A 19,821-nucleotide genomic window follows, 5' to 3' on the forward strand; every position below is an offset into this window, starting at 1 on the left:
ATGCCGTTGTCATATAGTTTTTTGCTTATAGATACCATAAGTTGGAATTGATATCTTTAGGAGATATTATTCAGTCTGTGACAATAATTTGTAATTTATATGATTTCTTTCCAGGACTAGCTAAAAACACTTCAAAGGGCAAAACTTTTAAGTTTTCAGTATGTCTTGGCATTTAGTTTAGAATGTCATTTTCCTTGGTTATAACATGTATGTATGAATACACATTTTTTACAAGAAAGTCTTTTGCATTTGTAGCAATAATGTTAGTTGATATTTATAATCTGTATTTTGTGTTTCCAATTATCAATTAAGATTAATTCTCTATTTACTTGAGGCTTAATTTTCACCATTTCAAGTACTATATTCATTGATTTTGTTCCTTGTCTATAATTTGTAAGTACAAGTATAAAATTCGACTATATGCATAGGTCTGAACGGCTTTTCTTTTGTGCCTATGCTAAGTAATGTATCATTTCTCCAGAGAATAGTGTCATAGCATGCAATTACTAATGCCTTTAGTTTATTTATTTTTATATCAATGTAGTCATTTAGATATGTTTTGTTATATACCCAGACTGAGCACAAATGCTCCATGCTTTCCCTTTATTCTCCTCATGGCTCGGGTTGCTATATTCCTCACTACTTGCTAATTTGTTTTTTAATGGAGAAAGCAACTGCATCAAACATCTGATAAACAAAATGCTGTACTTATTTATAAATACAGTAAATAAAAGTGTAATATAAAATATTGACTAATACTATTACAAAGTGACATTTACTTTCCAATCCTTCTGACCTTGTTAAATAATATTCTGTCTACAAATTATAGACACATTAATGATTATTTGGAAAATTATATATTAATTATAATCCAACTATAATAGCTAGTCAGATTTGATTTGCTTGCTGACTTGTTCTTCTATAGTTTTGTTTGGGGTACATGTTGTGAAGTTTTATAACCCTATGTGACTGTACAGGACTATTTTGTACTTAAGAAATGTAATTGTTGTCATGCTGGTCAGTAACTAACCAGAATCAGACAATTTTCATATATGAATACTAAGAAACAGCAATGCGTGACCTTACTTTGTGGACATTCAGTGAGAAACAACAGCACATGAAGAGACCTATCACAAGCCACACTTATAAGTGGCAACTATCATCCTGCATAGTATTAAGAAATAAAACCCTATCTTTTAATCCAGATTTTCTGTGGGTGGTATTATATCAAGACAGCCCAAGTAAGAGAATACACTTTGTATTCAATACAAGAAGTTTAAATATGTAACTACACTTTTGTCCTTCATAAGAAAGCTTGGTAAACTTTTGACCTAATATAAATAAATAACAATTGTCAGCATAAATTTTATAACTTCAACTATTTATGAATTTATTCATTTATTAAGGCACATTGCACTGCTCACACTATGCTTCTGTCTTCAAATGGACAGCTAGCTATACATTTAAATATTATCTTCTTCCTTTTAAGGTTTCATCATTTAACTGAGAGTCTGGAATGAAAGCAAGTTTGTAACTCAATAAAATAGGAGTACAAGAATAAAAATATACAATAACTATAAATGAAACACCCTGCATTTCCTTCCTGTATAAGACTCACTCATGCAGCCTCTTTATTTCTAATTTTTGTCTGATTTTTGCCTTCACTACTCAGTTTTTTTTCTAACCTTCTGATAGTCAATTCATAATGTATTACTTGGCTGTTCTATAAATGAAAAAGACATTCTTGGATATGAAGAAGAAAACTAGTTTATTTCATTAAATGAAGAAAGTTTCATTTGGGGAAAAAGTAACTATGTTCTAAATATAATGTATTTAAAACTGTATAAAGAAGGGGCTTAAATGCTATATTGAATAAGAATGAGCATCCTTCTTTCTCTTCCAGATTTTAGGTGAAATATTATTTTTCACACTGAGACGTGTTCTGTCTATCAGTAATTTTGTCTAGAGTATAATCACAAAGGTATGTTGAATGTAGTAAAATGCTTCTCTGCATTTATAGAAAAAATGTTTCCAGGATTTTAGAGCACATTACATTTTTAGGAAAAAATAACTTACCCACATCTGTAAAAGTTTGCTTACTTTAGGCATTTTCCTAATGTTCTTTAGTCTGATGAAATATTTTCTACTCAAAAATCATAGCTTTCAATGTTTTCCCTCACTTCTTTAATAAAGTCTACTGTCACCTTCTCTACTGTGGTGTTATTGCATTGAAAACAGCAGTTCAGCACAGTAGTATCATTTACCTTTAAGTTGGACTGTCAGATTCAAGGAGTTTCAAATCATGAAATCTGATTTTGTAACTATATTTAAGTGTCAATCAGATGAAAAAGACATGGAAGTAGAACAATGTACTGAGTAAATGCCTCAGTGGGTGACATTTTCTTTATGAGCAAAATTTCTCTTCAGGCTCAAGAAAACTGAAATGATAACAAGGGAATTCTTAGGAATTTCCTTTTGTTGATAAGAGTATTAAGAGTCTAAGAGATGAGTTCTTTGATAAAACATAAATTATGATCCTGGATTATTAACTAGGTTTAATTTAGTTCTGCCAATTATACATCAAGGATAATAGAGGGTACCCTTAATTCTCTCAGGTCTTTTGCCATCTGACTACTGAGGTGGTGTATTTTATAGTGGTTGTATGTTACATTTTGATAAATAAAAATTGAAAAAAGTCTTTGTATTTCCATGAAAAGTAGAGTTTTAATATGGAAAATTAAAGGCTTAAGAAACTGCTGGCAAATAACAAGATAGAAGGAACAGAGGAGGGCCGCTAGCATTTCAGATGTAATGGAGTTCAGAAATCTCTGATATCTAAGGCCTCAGCCTCAACTACTTCACATTTCAATGGGTAAAATCTTGCCTCATGTAAAGCCCTGTAGCCTCCTCAGCAAAGTCAGAGTAAGCCACACATCCCAATCCTTTCATTCTGGAACAAGAGTTTTCCATCCAATATGCCAGTCATTTGGCTCAGGGATCTCTGAGTTTCCTGGCTTCTAGATCTTTTTAAAATCAGGTCAGAATAGAAGGAAGAGTTGAGATGTGTGTGAGATTCCAATAAGAAATTTATAAAAACAGAATCCCACAGAGACTTTTATCAATCTAATCCAAATACCCATTAGTTTTTTTCTTCTTCATCTATAAAATATAGATTAATTCCATTCGCTTTATTTTCAATACACTTATGAAAGTATGCTGAAGATAATATTGTTTTCATCACACATATTTTTATAATTATCCTATTTCCCCCTATTGCTTCTAAAAACAAGAATACTAAGAATATTTCCTGGAACACTCTTTGATCTCTTTATAAATCCTGATACTTTATAGAGAATGACACAAAACACAAATCACTACGTATCAGAGCATATGGCATTAATTTCAATCTCCTTGTTACTCATTGGTTTTATCAGTGTATTATTCATAGTGTTTGGTTGTTTTATAAATTAAATTATCTTGTGTATCCCATTGATTTCAGCGGTGAAGAAAAATCATACTAAGGTGATTTGCAGTTTGTCTCACACAGATTTGTGTGGGCACTACTGTGTATGGTAGTTTAGTATGTGAATAATAAACTTGAATTTTGTAGAAGTTTGAAATACTCAGTATCTGTCACTTTCACATAAGGGAAGGGAATTACTAGAGCTTTGCTTAGGGATTTATTTTAACTAAGCCTATGTGCATCAGTGAAGGGTCTCCATTTAAGTATAAGAAATATGATAAATGGAATATTTGGATCTAACTACAGTTTATGTCATACATCACACAATAAGATTTCTACATTTAAACCAGTATGGTATGCATAATATAAAATCTATTCAGCTTAAAGTGTTTAACAATACAAATTTGCATTTAATAAAACAGCAACTTCTGGATATAGCCTATTAGTGCCAATAAGTTGTGAAACATATTTTCCTCTAAATTTTACATCTTGATTCAGACATAGTAGAAAGTGGAACATGTCTATAATTCCAGCACATCAGATGTAGAGGTTGGAGAATCAATGATTCTATTTTCCTTGACATCATAGAGAATTTGAGGTCAGTTTGGATTGCATAAAACTCTGTCTTAAAAATATAATTAATTAATCAATAAAATTATCTGTATCTTGCTTTTTATCATTCTGCTGTGCCTTATTATAGTCCATGATATTGCTTTCTATCAATATGTCAAACTAATTCCAGTGTAAGGACTTTCTCCTACTGTCCCTCTGACTAAAGATTTTTTTCAACACAATGTTTTTAGAACTAGTTTCTTCTTTTTCTTCAGTGCTATTAGACACTTGCTCAAAGCTGTATGCTGTAGTGTGATGACTTTGTATCATTATTTCATAGTTTAAACTTTCCCAATACTATTTTTGTCTATAAGTACTTTAGATAATCACCATGGAGACAAGGATATTTTTATTTTATATATTTCAGTATGACCAATGGTTAGTATTTAATTAATTACTAATTCATGTTATGGGAAATTAAAATAAACAAACTATAGCAAACACTATTGATAAAATTAATGGTAAAATATTTACAAAGAGTAATATGATATAGACATGAATTATACTGATACTTTATCCTCATTTGTATTTGTTTAAGTTAGGTGAAAATAAAGTCCCTAGCTATTTTTTTCAGTCATCCAGAATTGTTATGTGATGATAAATTTTGTCTTTCCATGTGTATATCTCAAATATCACATTTGTTCAAGTATAGTTAAGAATAGTTAAAAATAGTCATACAAAAATCTTAAATGTGCTAATTCAAACAGTTCATGGTTTAAAAATCTAATTAATAAATTTATAATTTGTCTATTGTGTGTTGGAAAAACTAATACTTGTTTTGACATTAAAGGATTCTAGATAAATTTACTTTTCTCTTTTATAAGCTTACTTTCCTTGGCACTTCACTCAACCTTTAAGTGGATTGTGAAGGAAACTTATAGATAATTGTAACATGTGGCATGTTCTTGAGATTCCTAGTACTAGTCATCCTTTGCATTTTATTCAAGAAACTAGGACTTTTGGTATGTAAGTATGAGGACTTACAAGGAATCAGAGGAGTTTGCATCTTCACAAACAATTTAGCACATTTAGAGCAATGAAAGTAACAGTATCACTGACAAGTTCCTTGGAAACCTCAGATTTTCTGTACATGCTATTTCAAATATTAAGAGACAGTCTTCATTTATACCATATTCATAATACCTGTTTTCCAGTACTATGATTAAAAATGCCAGAAAAACTCAATTTATGAGAAAGAAATATGTTTTTTGCATAGAGATTCATTGTCTACAGTCAATGGGTCTGCTGTTTTTATGAGTGGGGCTATGTTTCAAAGGAGAGCTATTTGCTTCTTGAAAGGTTGGAAGCATATGGAGAGAAATAAAAGATGCCTGACCATGCACATTTCACTCCAAGGGCATGCTCCAGTGCCTACATTTTCCTTAATCTCCATCTCTTATAGTACTACTGCCTCCCATTAGTAACACAAGTAAGTGAAGAGTCCTTGAGTATTTGAATGACATTTAAGACATCAACCTGTGCCTGACAATACCGGTTCTCTATTAATTTCATACAATATGAAAAGAAAATTATTTATAAAACAGCATATTATTAATTCTTAGAGAACTAAAAATACATCAAAACTATAATTCTTCCAAGTACTTCAGTGAGCTATATCCTCTGCCATCTACAAGTATTTGGGAGATTATTGTTTGGAACAAATGTGAATTATAAGTGAAAAGCTAGAAACCCTAAATTAGAAAAAAAAGAGAGAATGGTTCTACTCAGCATGGAGTAAATGAAATTCAGGGCAATCATGGGGACACCCTAGGAAACAAGAAAAAAGCAAAGAAAGTATCACTAAGAGATGTAAGCTAAAACTCCATATCTACAGAGGAGGCTAAACTTGTGATACAAAGCATCAGTTCTTATTAATAAGCTTTGAGAAAAACCTTAAAGGATTTGTTATATAAATATGTGTGCGTGTGTATGTATCATATATATGTATAGAAATGTATGATATTTATGTTATATAATGCAAATGTAAAGTAACTAAAATGAAATTAATTTGCATGTTGATAAGCAAGATGTAAGTTTAACATTTTAGTAACCATTAGTAAGTACAGCATCCACCAAAGTACTGGGGTGGTGATCTTAGTGGTTTGGGACACCTGCCATTTCCAGAACACCCAGGTATCACCTCTTGTAGGCACCATGAAAATCTCAATTGCCTCTAACTCTTTCTCCAGGGTAATTGATGCCATGTTTTGTCCCCCACACTTACACATGTGATACATTCTCCTTGATTCTCTAACTCTCTTTTCCAATACCTATGTCATGATAAATCTTTCTACCACCTGATTGAGTTCTGCTTTCTGCCTTAGGGCCCCAAATAATATACAGAGACTTCTATTAGGTACAAAGGCTACTTGGCCAATGGCTAGGATTTCTCACCTGTTAGCTCAGTCTTAACTATCATAAATCTGTATATTTTATAAGACTTACCTTATTTAGGATGCCTTCTTTTGGCATCCCGGGATCACATGGTGACTCTGGAGGAAGAGAGAAGGGTCCACTCCCTTCTTGCCCTTGTTTATATATGAGTCTCCCTGCTATGTCACTTCCTGTGGATCACTACTTCTTTACTACATTTCCCAGAATCCTCCTTGACTCCTAGTCCCTCCTAACTTGCTGCTTCATTGGCCAAACAGTACTTAATTTATCATCCAATAAGACAGACACATACACAGAAGCACTTCCCCAATCACACATAAATAAGAATAAAATCAATCTTAAAATTTAACTGGGGAAAATCTAAAATGTACATAAATTTAGAAATTATGAAGACACAGAAATAATTTTAATAGTTATATCACTATATGTTTATGAGATATTTAAAAAGAAATGCATTACAAAGTTCTGCCCAATTAATTAGTTTGCCAATAATTGGTTAAAAGATGGAGCTAATTCAAATAACATGAAAATGAAAGATGAAATTAAGTATATGAGAAAAATTCAGTGACACATAAATTAATTTACCAAAAAATAATGCCAAAAAATGTCAATATAGATGAAATATTTGTTACTTATTCCTATCTGACCTTGACTCATGGTAATTTAGCAAATAAAATATGCTTAGTGAAAATTCCATGCATTGTGGTGTGTTTGGTAGAGTTTAGTTATTTTTCTCTAAACTTTCAGTTACAGACTAAGATATTTTTTACCTCCAAAACAACAGAAATGCAGAAAAGATGGCTGAGCAGGTAGGAACACCTGGTGTTGTTTCAGTAGTATCTCCAAAACCATGAGACCTGATGTCCTCTTTGTGTATGCCAGCATACACATGGCATATATTTACACACAGAGACATGCACACAGTCACACACACACAAGGAAATATTAAACTGTAGGATAACAAGAAAGCTTTTATTACATCCTTGATCAGATTTAGTAGCAGAGAGACTTTTACCTCTGAAAAATGATACAATTTTCAAAGTGCAGCATTATCTAAACTTATTTTCCATAAATAGCCTACATTGTGTAAAAATATAAATATGAAACAAGCATCATTCAATAACTTACAGCATATATGCAACAGAGAAATTCATTGCTGTAGTTGCAAGTATAATATACATATAATATGAAATACTTTTTTCTTCAAGGATTATTAATAAATAAAGAGATGAAAAAATCCTCTTGGCTATTTCAAACCATTTTTTAGAATACTGACAATTGTAAGCTGAATGGATAGAAAATGTTTTCCAATACTTTACAGAAATCATCTAATACATTTGAGCTTAGAAACAGGTAAAGAAATCATACTAAAATTATTTCAAAATACTAATTTTAATGTAAAAATCTTCTTTATTGTATTATAATTTAAAATTTAATTAAAACATCACCCTATAAAATTACATGTGCACACATTTTAATTATTGTGTCAACGATTTTTTTATATTCTCACATAGGCTGTTGCACATTTAGAGACAATAAGGGTCACTGAATAAAAAAAGAAATGAAAACACAATTTTTTTTCACATGAAGGCTACTATTTGAGAAGATTTGTATGGTCCATTGGTTGCTGTCTTCCTAAATCCACTGTGTCAGAGTTGGAATTCTTAATCTTCTGCTGTAAACAAGACTCAAGATGCTGGTCTCATGAGACTTAGTAATATACCTATAAATAGCATTTCTTTAAGTCTTTCTTCATGATTCCATAGTACCTGACAGTCTATTGGAATACACCTTTGTTTAAATAATAGCCATCATAGTAACACAGCAAAAAGTTTAACATCTGTGTGTTTGGGTGTGAAGTTTCAAAGGTATCTGATGTGATTTCCTTCTTAAAGATGGGAGCTCAAAACAAGGCCTATGTCCTGTTTACGAAAGTAACATTTGGAGTAAAGCAGAGTAAAGAGAGTTCAGTTAGAACATTTCAGAATTAGGACATGTGGAGGAAGAATGAAAGAAGAGGAGGGTTGGAGAGGATTAGGGAGTGCACATGGAGACAGAGAGGGTCAGAGAGGGATAGGGAAGAAAAGACTGGAGGTAGGGAGGGGTCATGAGAAAGGAAGGGTGAGTAAGGGAGGAGGCACTAAAGAGTCCATTTGAGAATCAGAGTCTGATGGGGATGTCCTTCTATATGTATGTTTCTCTTATTGGTTGATTGAGTAAAACTTTGATTGGCCAGCAGATGGGCAGGTAGTATAGATGGGGCTACTAGAGGATGAGAATCTGGAGGAGAGGAAAGCAGACAGAGAGAAGCAACCAGAGAGACACTGAGCTACCAGGAAGATAGGATGTGCTGGGCATTCGCTGGTAAGATATGGCCATGTAGAAATACACAGATTGATAGTTATGGTTTAATAATTAAGAAAGAGCTAGCTAGTAAGAAGCCTAAGACATCAGCCAAATAATTTATAATTAATATAATTGTTCATGTGTTTATTTCGGGCTAATCAGCTGTTGGAACAGGTGGGACAGAAACTCTATCTACAAGAGAAATAAAGATTTTCTTATGTTAGTGCTCCAGTGAGTAGGGGGAATCTCCAGCAAGTGTCATCAAGAGCAGGCCCACAGAATGAGGGACTATTAGACTGCAAGCCTTGAACACTGACTCCATGGGAGGGGGCAACCGGAAAAAAAAAGCCAATCTCTACTAGAATTCTCATGCAATTGAAGGTTGAACAAAATAGCTCAGCATGACTGTATCTGACTCTGTTCATAAGAAAGCCATAGCATTTACTTAAAGAAAAAGAGCTATGCTACTTTATTTATATATTGAGTTTCTGGAATACTTTACGAGATCAAGTAAAAGTGTAATCAGTAGAAGGAGTATTACCCATATAAACTTTGAAGCATTTTAATCACTTTCCAGAGGCAACAATGAAGGCTTAAAAACATCAAGTGGTTAACTTACCTCTACAGTAACAAAGGGGATTAGTGTTCTTCCTATATTCAAGAGATGGCTCAACAATTACAATAAAAAAAATAAACCCCTACTGCAGAGGAAAGGGATACATGGATGAGGTAAACTTGATAGATTTGTAACTGTGTCACCAAAACTGAACAACTAAATTGTCATCATAATGGATGGAGATATGGCCCCCCAGTTAGAACTTCTTGCTTCTATTTCAGAGCACCAGTGTTTAACTGAAATTAAATTCAGTGCTCCTACTCACTATCACTCCAGCACCAGTGCATCCCTTGCTGTTGTCTATCCTCCATAGTATATACATGTATGTGTGTTTTCTCACACAACACACATGCAGAAACATGTATAAAAATGAAATATTACCTTTACAAGTTAGTTGGAATCCAGTTCACATCCCATTTATAAATGCACATTTATATCACCAAAAGTATATATTCTTAAATGAAACTTACATTTGTAACAGGTCTGTAGATTCACTGGATATCTCCAAACTGAAAATAACAGCAGCTATTAGGTAAATTATTAATAGTTTTCATTAAAAGGGATTTTTCTTGGCTTGAGGTAAATATTCACTACAGACTTCTAGATAAAACCTCATCAGAGTTTTTATAATTTTTGTTGCATAATGATCCAGTTTTCATATTTTATTTACATGCTGCTTCTACCAGTTAAAAAAACTGACCATCATTTGAGCTTACTTATAAGTCTGTATAGTAAGACAGGGGCCCTTTCAAGTCCTGATTCCCTTTGCATAAGCTCTACTGCTCAACATATTTCAGAATTCTTCACCAGACATATTTCTTTACTTTTTCTAATCATTATAAAACTTCTAGAACACATTTAATGAATATTAATGAACCAAAGGAGGGATATTTTAAGTTATTATCCATTTAATTATCTATGAGAAGCCAATGAGTCTCATGCAATAAATATTACCCATTTTATTTTAAAGTTAAATGTGTAAAAGTACAAGTTTAAAAGCAAGCATAATAATTTAAAGAATGGAAAGCATGTATTTTTCTTTATGAAGAGTTACTTTATGATCACAGAGTTATAATTAAATTAAATATTCAACAATCTTCATTCCATCCAAAGGCAGGTTAAAATATTTACAAGGCTTCCTGAATATGTGTTTCATTTACTTCAGACTTCTGCTTTTTGGATTGTTACTGTCTCTGAAGGCAGAATCTTAAAGAATGGAAATTGCTGCCAGTTTAAAAAAAAAGAGTTTACACAGCTTTGACCTAACATGATGGACTGAAGGGATGGCGATGAAAACTGTAATCTTAATAAATCTCCCACAGCTAGAGGTTTAAAACTCATACTGTTTCAAATTAGTGAGGACAGCAATATTTATTTGCTGCTGAATTCCAGTCAGCATGGCATTTCAGCAGGAAGCACTTTATAAGACTTAAACTTATGAGTAGCAAAGTTGAAAACTCATGTTGAGGTAGAGGAACAGAAATTAAGCACAGTCAGTGACACATTTTAAATAAAAAAGCAACAAAGCAAACCTTATCATTTCCATTTCTTCATCTTTCCTCACTACCCCTGGCTTTTCATAGAAAATTAGTGTGAAACCCTAGCTTTGACAATGAGGTTTATACATATCCCAAGATCTTTCTAATGTATCATCTCATTGGAATTCCTTAAGACTAGTTATAAAAATGTTATTGTGCACTGAGGAAGAAGGAGATAAAGTAGAATTACCAGTTGTTCAATATCTTATGTTCATGTTAGTATTGATAAGATGTTATCAGATAAATTTATTAGAAGACTTGGACCAGGTTAGAAATTCAATTTGGCATAGCTCAGAGAGTCTACCACAAGTTTTCACAGCCATGGAAACTCTGTAATAAGAAGGGAAATGTCGGAAACGTAAGGGAGGATAGAAACTATTAAGAAAGTGTCATTCAGTAGACTCTTCTACTTTCACCTACATTTGCTCATTTATTTCCTTGGGAAACAGAAAACCATCTCTAGGATTCCTGCACTCTCAATGGACTCTTGTTTCAGACACTTATACGTCATTTTTTTCCACATAAAGATCCCCTAGAATCATACTTCCAGTGTTTTTCCAACTAGACTCAAGTCTGTTTGACATCGGATAATCCTATGGATTTTCACAGGATGCCTATGCATACAGCCTTCACATTTATATATCCATCTTCATCTTTCTCTTCAATTCTAGATTTATATTGCACTACAAATCTGCTATGTATCTCAAACTTAACCTGTCAACACTGAACTCTGTTTTCTCTAGCAAAACATGATTGACCCAATGCCATAAATATCATTGTCATTCACTGAGTGCATTAGTGAACTTTCCCAAGTAACAAATACCTGACATAAATCTACTTATCATAAGAAAAAAGTTTATTTTGCCCTAGAGCTTTGGCAATCTCATTCAAGAGATGACAAAAGAATGTATTATAGAAACAAACATGGTATATACTCACTCATATGGATTTTAGACATAGAGCAAAGGATTATCTGCCTACAATCCACACTGCCAGAGAAGCTAGGAAACAAGGAGGGCCCTAAGGAGACATACATGGTTCCCCAGAGAAGAGGACAGGGACACGTTCTCCTGAGCTAATTGGGAGCATGGGAGAGGGAGTTAGAAGAAAAGAGAAGGAGAGGAGTCAAGAGGAGGACATGATGGAGCAGGAAGTTTGATCAGGGGAATAATAGAGGAGAGCAAGAAAAGAGATACCATAATAGAAGGAGTCATTATAGATTTAAAGAGAAATCAGGCAATAGGGAAATGTCCAGATCTGCAAGGATGATCCCAACTAAAAATGAAGCAATAGTGGAAAGGCTACCTTAAATGCCCTCTCTTAATAATGAGATTGATGACTACCTTATATGCCATCCTGGAACCAGTGGCTGATGGAAGCAGAAGCAGATACCAAAAGCTAAACACTGAGCAGAACTCCTGGAATCTAGTTGCAGAGGGAAGAGTGATGAGCAAAGGGGTCAAGATCAGGCTGGAGAAACCCACAGAAACAGATGGCCTAAAGAAGGGGTAGCTCATGGACCACAGACTGATAGATGGGAAACAGCATAGGACTGATACAGATCCCCCACAACATGGGATGCCTGGGAAAGCTATGTGGCCCCTGATAGTGGATCAGTATTTATCCCATGTATAAGAGTGGACTTTGGGAGCCCATTCCACATCGGGGAATACTTTCTCAGCGTAGATATATGAGGCATGGTCTAGTCCCTGCTCCAAATGATATGACAGATTTGAATATCCCCCCATGGAAGGAGTTACCCTCCCTGAGGAGCAGAAAGGATATGGGATGGGGCTCAGTCAGGGACATGGGAGGATGGGAGGAAGAGGGAACTGGGATTGATATGTAAAACAAGCTTGTTTCTAATTTTAATAAATAATAAAAAGAATGTCTTTTAGCCCCCTGATGATGGCAGCACATCTTGGGAAGGCATCTAACATAACAAAGTCATTCACTTAGTGGCTACTATTTGAAAGAAAACAGAAGGAATATGCCCCCATTCCTTTCGATAGCATATTGCCACTGCTGGAAAGATACCAACCAGAACCCAACTGTTAAAATGTCTACTGCTCAATGAGCTGACCAAGTAGGATGAAAATGTTTCCAAAAGTAGGCAAAAGAGTCATAGACAGCCCCTGCTCCAAGTGTTAGGAGTCACACAAGAACACAAAGCTACACAACCACAACATATATGCAGAGAACCTATGAAAGACTCATGCAGGCTCCCTGCTTGCTCTTTCAGTCTCTCTGAGGCCCTATGAGCCATGTGGAGATGTGTCTCGTATTATTGAAACTTGATATACTATGTTTGGTTGATACAGCTGTGAGGCCTACTATTTTCTGAAGGGCAACTGAGGAGGAATGGATCTTGGAGATAGGGGAAGTAGTGAGGAATGCATGGGAAGAGAGGAGACGGGAAACTCTGGTATATCAGAGAGGAAATTTTAAAAAATGTCTACTGCTTCCTAATGTCTACAATATAGAGAATATATTTTTCAACTCCTGGGTCTTTAGTAAGCATTTCAAATATAATTATAGAACCATGTTTCTTAGGCCCATTTAAAATTGACATTCCTTTTTTTTTTCTTTTTCATTCCCAGCCCTTCTGCCTTCCTACCTTCTTTTCTGTCAGCATTCAATTGGAAACATTTTTAAACAGAAGGAAAGAAAGGAAAAATTCCCATTCTAATAGAAATTACATTTCAAAGGACACATATAAATGAATAAAATACATATAACTGTGAGAATGAATTAACATATTCCAAAAAATTAGAAAGGAAGTACAAATATCCTGAGTCAGAAATGTGCTTGACAAGTTGAAAATTTCCAAATGAATAAGTGGAGAGTTTGTTGGAAATGACACAAATGATATATATTATAGATGAGGCCAGGATCTGTGTATTTTACTAGACTTATTCAAAATAAAAGGTTTGTGTAGAAGAATGCCTTAATAGGATATACATTTGAGAAGGTTGGCTCTACAAACTATGTGGGTAATCCCATTTTGTTAGATCAAAGAACATAAAAAAAATAAAAAATAAACTTAAAGAATATTAGGAAGATGAAGAAAAGTGAAAGAATAGGAAAAATGGAGACTTTATATTAAACATTTGCACAAAGTTTTTTATGAGTTAATGTGATTAATTTCTGCTCTAGAAAACATAAATCAAAGCCCAAATGTCCAGGCCGTGCACATAATTATACCTGTCAATCAGACTGAAACATTATTTTAGTCTAGCATATGCTTGAATAACTAGTTTGTTCTATTTTAAGAAAGACAAGACCTTTGGATATATTGACCAGAAAGAAAGAAATGAGGAAAGTAAAGTGCCTTCTACAGTATTTAAAATGCATAGGAAGATCTTATCTCAAAATGGCATCTATAATATAAATTAGTATAATTCATCTATTATTTAAAATATTGAATGCTGTATTGTATTTGGTGAGATAGTACATTGGTAGAAGATCTGATTTGAAGGGCACCAGTACCATGAAGAGAAATTCATTATGGATTTATTGAAGTGAGGGCTTCTGAAGTATTTTAATACGAGTAAGGAGAATCTCAAAAATAGAATATTCTCAGCAGACCGACGCAGGAACTAGGTGAGTGAGCCTCTGTCCTTACCCAACTCCCGCGCAAAACATCACTCACCCCGACCATCCCAGGCCTGCGCCCGCCTGCTTGGGGTAGACACGCACAGACAAGGAGGAGCTCCCTGAAACTGGAAACACCCCACTCTTCCATCTCCTTCTGCCAACCAATCCACAACGAGTGAGGAGACTACCAGGAGAGGCAAGACCATCCAGAGTTGTGGACATTGAATTCCTAGCCCCCACACACCACTGGGTCACAAGAGAAGATAGAGAGACCCCACCTGCACCCACTAAAAGAAGATATGGGAAGAAGACAGAATAAGATTTCACTCAACAACAGAAAGTCCAATATGACACCACCAGAATCTAGGGACTCCACTCCAGCAAGATCTGAAAAGCTCAACACAGTGCATAAAGATGAGACGGACCTCAAAAATTATCTCAGCAAGATGATAGAGTCCTTTAAAGAGGAAACAAGAAAATCCCTTAAAGAAATAGAAGAAAAAGCAAACAAAAAATTACACGAAATGGAGGAAAAGACAAACCAAAAAATTCAAGAAATAAATCTCTTAAAGAATCTAAAGAAACCCAAGAAAAAACATCCCAACAAGTGAAGGAAGTTCTTGAAACAATTCAAAGCATGAAAGCTGAAATAGACACAAAAAAGAAAACACAGAATGAGGAAATGGAAAGGCTGGATAAATGATCAGGAACTAAAGATGTGAGTATAACCAATAGAATTCAAGAGATGGAAGAGAGAATCTCAGCTATTGAAGACTCACTAGAGGATATACATTCATCAACCAAAGAAAACTTCAAGTCCAACAAATCCTTAACACAAAATATCCAGGAAATATGGGACACCATTAAAAGACCAAACCTAAGAATAATAGGTGTAGAAGAAAGTGAAGAAACACTACTGAAAGGTACAGAAAACATATTCAATAAAATCATAGAAGAAAACTTCCCGAACTTACGTAAGGATATGCCTATGAAAGTACAAGAAGCTTACAGGACACAAAACAGACTGGACCACAAAAAGAAGTCCCCCCAACACATAATAACCAAAACACCAAATCTACGGAATAAAGAGAAAATATTAAGAGCAGCAAAGGCAAAAGGCCAAGTAACATATAAAGTCAAACCAATCAGAATCAGAAAACTCTGAAAGCCAGAAGATCTTGGAGAGATACAATACAAGCACTAAGGGAGCATGGATGTCAACCCAGACTACTGTACCCAGCAAAACTTTCAATCACTATAGATGGAGAAAACAAGATATTCCATGACAAAAACAGATTTAAACAATAATTATCCACAAATCCAGCACTACAGAAGGTTCTGGAAGGAAAACTCCCACACAACGATCATAACTACACTCAAAAAACACTGGCAATAGATGATCTAATTTGACCAAACACAAAAAGAAACAGGAGGGTGAAATCCACACACAATGACACCACCAACAATAAATCCAAAACAAAAAAGAACCAATGAACAATGGACATTAATATCCCTAAATGTCAATGATCTTAACTTACCCATAAAAAGATATAGGCTAACAGAATGGATATGAAGACAGTATCCATCCTTCTGCTGTTTACAAGAAACACACCTCAATTTCAAAGACAGACAATACCTCAGAGTAAAAGGATGGGAAAAAAATTTCCAATCAAATGGGCTCAAGAAACAAGCTGGTGTAGCAATCCTAATACCTAACAAATTAGACTTCAAACTAAAATCTATCAAAAGAGATGAAGAAGGGCATTTCATACTCATCACAGGAAAAGTCCATCAAGGTGAAGTCTCAATCCTGAACATCTATGTCCCAAATACGAAAGCACCCACATTTGTAAAAGAAACATTACTAAGGCTCAAACCACACATAAAACCACACACACATATAGTAGGAGACTTCAACACCCCCCTTACACCACTAGACAGGACCACCAGACAGAAACTTAACAAAGAAACAAAGGATCTGACAGAAGTTATGACCCAACTGGTGTTAATGGATATCTATAGAACATTCCATCCAAACAAAAAGAATATACCTTCTTCTCAGCGCCACATGGAACCTACTCAAAAATTGACCACATAGTTGGCAGCAAAGCAAACCTCCACAGTTACAAAAAAAATTGAAATAATCCCCTGTATCTTAACAGATCACCATGCATTAAAGCTAGAATTCAACAGCAATACGAATTGCAGAAAATCTACATTCACATGGAAAAAGAATAAGACCCAATTGCACCATTCCTGGGTTGAGAAAGAAATAAAAAAAGAAATTAAAGACTTCCTAGAATTTAATGAGAATGTATACACAATATACCCAAACTTATGGGACACTCTGAAAGCAGTGCTAAGAGGGAAGTTCATAGCACTAAGTGCCCACATGAAGAAACTGGAGAAAAGTCACATTAGAGAATTGACAGAACAACTGAAAGCTTTAGAGCAAAAAGAAGCAAACACACCAAGGAGGAGTAGATGCCAGGAAATAATCAACCTGAGAGCTGAAATCAACAAAGTAGAAACTAGGAAAACAGTACAAAGAATCAATGAAACAAAGAGTTGGTTCTTTGAGAAGATCAACAAGATAGACAAACCTCTAGCCAAACTAACCAAAAGGCAGAGAGAGAGCATGCTAATTAACAAAATCAGAAATGAAAAGGGGGATATAACAATGGACACTGAGGAAATCCAGAGAATCTTAAGGTCATACTTTGAAAACCTGTACTACACAAAATTGGAAAATCTAAAGGAAATAGACAGCTTTCTGAATAAATATCACTTACCAAAATTAAACCACGATCAGATAAACAGTTTAAATCGACCTATAACCCCTTATGAAATAGAAGCAGTCTTCAAAAGCCTCCCAACCAAAAAAAAAAAAAGGTTAGGGCTTCACTGCAGAATGCTACCAGAAATTCAAATAAGAGCTAATTCAGGTACTCCTCAAACTGTTCCTCACAATAGAAGCAGATGGGATATTGCCAAACTCTTTCTACGAGGCTACAATCACTTTGATACCCAAGCCACACAAAGATATGACTAAGAAAGAGAACTAGAGACCGATATCCCTCATGAACATCTATGCTAAAATACTCAATAAAATATTGGCAAACCAAATTCAAGAACATATCAGAAAAATCATCCACCATGATCAAGTAGGCTTCATCCCAGGGATGCAAGGATGGTTCAACATACGAAAATCCATCAATGTAATCCACCACATAAAGAAACTGAAAAAGAAAAATGACACTATCATCTCACTAGAGGCTGAAAAAGCCTTTGACAAAATCCAACATCCCTTCATGATAAAGGTCTTGGAGAGAACAGGAATAACAGGAACATATCCAAACATGACAAACACAATATACATCAAACCAATAGCCAACATTAAAGTAAATGGAGAGAAACTCAAAGCATTTCCTCTAAAATCAGGAACAAGACAAGGCTGTCCACTCTCTCCATATCTCTTCAATATTGTACTTGAAGTTCTGGCTAGAGCAATAAGACAAGAAAAGGGGATCAAAGGATACAAATGGGAAAGGATGAAGTCAAACTTTCACTATTTGCAGATGACATGATAGTCTACATTAGATACCCGAAAAACTCTACCACAGAACTCCTGCAGCTGATAAACACCTTCAGCAAGGTAGCAGGATACAAAATTAACTAAAAAAATCAGTAGCCCTACTATATACACATGATAAATCCAATGAGAAAGAAATCAGGGAAACATCACCTTTCATAATATCCACAAGCAACATAAAATATCTTGGGGTAACACTAACCAAAAAAGTGAAACACCTGTATAATAAGAACTTTGAGAATTTAAAGAAAGAAATTAAAGAAGATTCCAGAAAATGGAAAGATCTCCCATGCTCTTGGATAGGTAGAATTAACATAGTTAAATGGCAATCCTGCCAAAAGCAATCTACAGATTCAATGAAATCCCCATCAAAATCCCAACACAGTTTTTCACAGATATTGAAAGAACAATACTCAACTTTATATGGAAAAATAAAAAACCCAGGATAGCCAAAACAACTCTTTACAATAAAGGATCTTCTGGAGGCATCACCATCCCCGACTTCAAGCTCTACTATAGAGCCATAGTTCTGAAAACAGCTTGGTATTGGCACAAAAATAGACAGACCAATGGAATCGAATTGAAAACCCTGATATTGACCCACGCACCTACGAATACCTTATTTTTGACAAAGGTGCTAAATCTATACAATGGAAAAAAGATAGCATCTTCAACAAATGGTGCTGGTACTATTGGATTCGGACATGCAGAAAATTGCAGATAGATCCATACCTGTCACCATGCACAAAAGTTAAGTGCAAATGGATCAAAGATCTAAGCATAAATCCAGCCACACTGATCTTCTAGAAGAGAAAGTGGGAAATAACCTTGAACAAATTGGCATAAGAGACCGCTTCCTGAACATTACGCCAGTAGCACAGACATTGAGGTCTGCAATTAATAAATGGGACCTCCTGAAACTGAGAAGCTTCTGCAAGGCAAAGGAAACAGTCAGTAGGACAAAACGACCACCCACAGAATGGGAAAAGATCTTCACTGATCCCACATCTGACAGAGGACTGATTTCCAAAATATATAAGGAGCTCAAGAAGCTAGCCACCAAAACACCAAACAATGAAATTAAAAAGTGGGGTGCCGAACTAAATAGAGAATTCTCAACAGAGGAATCTGAAATGGCTGAAAGACACTTAGGAAAGTGTTCAAAATCCTTGGCCATCAGAGAAATGCAACTCAAAACAACTCTGAGATAACACCTCACAGCTGTCAGAATGGCTAAAATCAAAAATACCAATGGCAATCTTTGCTGGAGAGGACATGGAGGAAAAGGAACACTCCTCCATTGCTGGTGGGAGTGTGAACCTGTAAGACCACTCTGGAAATGGGTATGGCGGTTGCTCAGAAAAATGGGAATCAGTCTACCTCAAGATCCAGCCATTCCTCTCTTGGGTATATACCCAAACAATGCATGTTCATACAACAAGGACATATGTTCAACCATGTTCATAGCAGCATTGTTTGTAATAGCCAGAACCTGGAAGCAACCTAGATGCCCCTCAACTGAAGAATGGATTGAGAAAATGTGGTACATTTATACAATGGAGTACTACTCAGCAGAAAAAAGCAATGGAATCTTGAAATTCACAGGCAAATGGATGGAACTAGAAGAAACCATCCTGAGTGAGGTAACCCAGTCACAAAAAGA

The 19,821-nt window shown here is 34.8% G+C and overlaps 1 long non-coding RNA gene across 1 annotated transcript in view; it reads right to left on the reverse strand.

Moving 5' to 3' along the window:
• The window catches only part of LOC118239022, a 30,112-nt gene extending 23,533 nt beyond the window's left edge, over positions 1–6,579 (reverse strand). The window contains exon 1 of the long non-coding RNA XR_004770371.1: positions 6,521–6,579. This is a non-coding gene — a long non-coding RNA (uncharacterized LOC118239022). The remainder of the gene's footprint in view (positions 1–6,520) is intronic.
• Between the last annotated feature and the right edge of the window lie 13,242 nt (positions 6,580–19,821).

The sequence above is a fragment of the Cricetulus griseus genome, chromosome 5, assembly GCF_003668045.3.
Source record: "Cricetulus griseus strain 17A/GY chromosome 5, alternate assembly CriGri-PICRH-1.0, whole genome shotgun sequence".
Classification (NCBI taxonomy): Eukaryota; Metazoa; Chordata; class Mammalia; order Rodentia; family Cricetidae; genus Cricetulus; species Cricetulus griseus.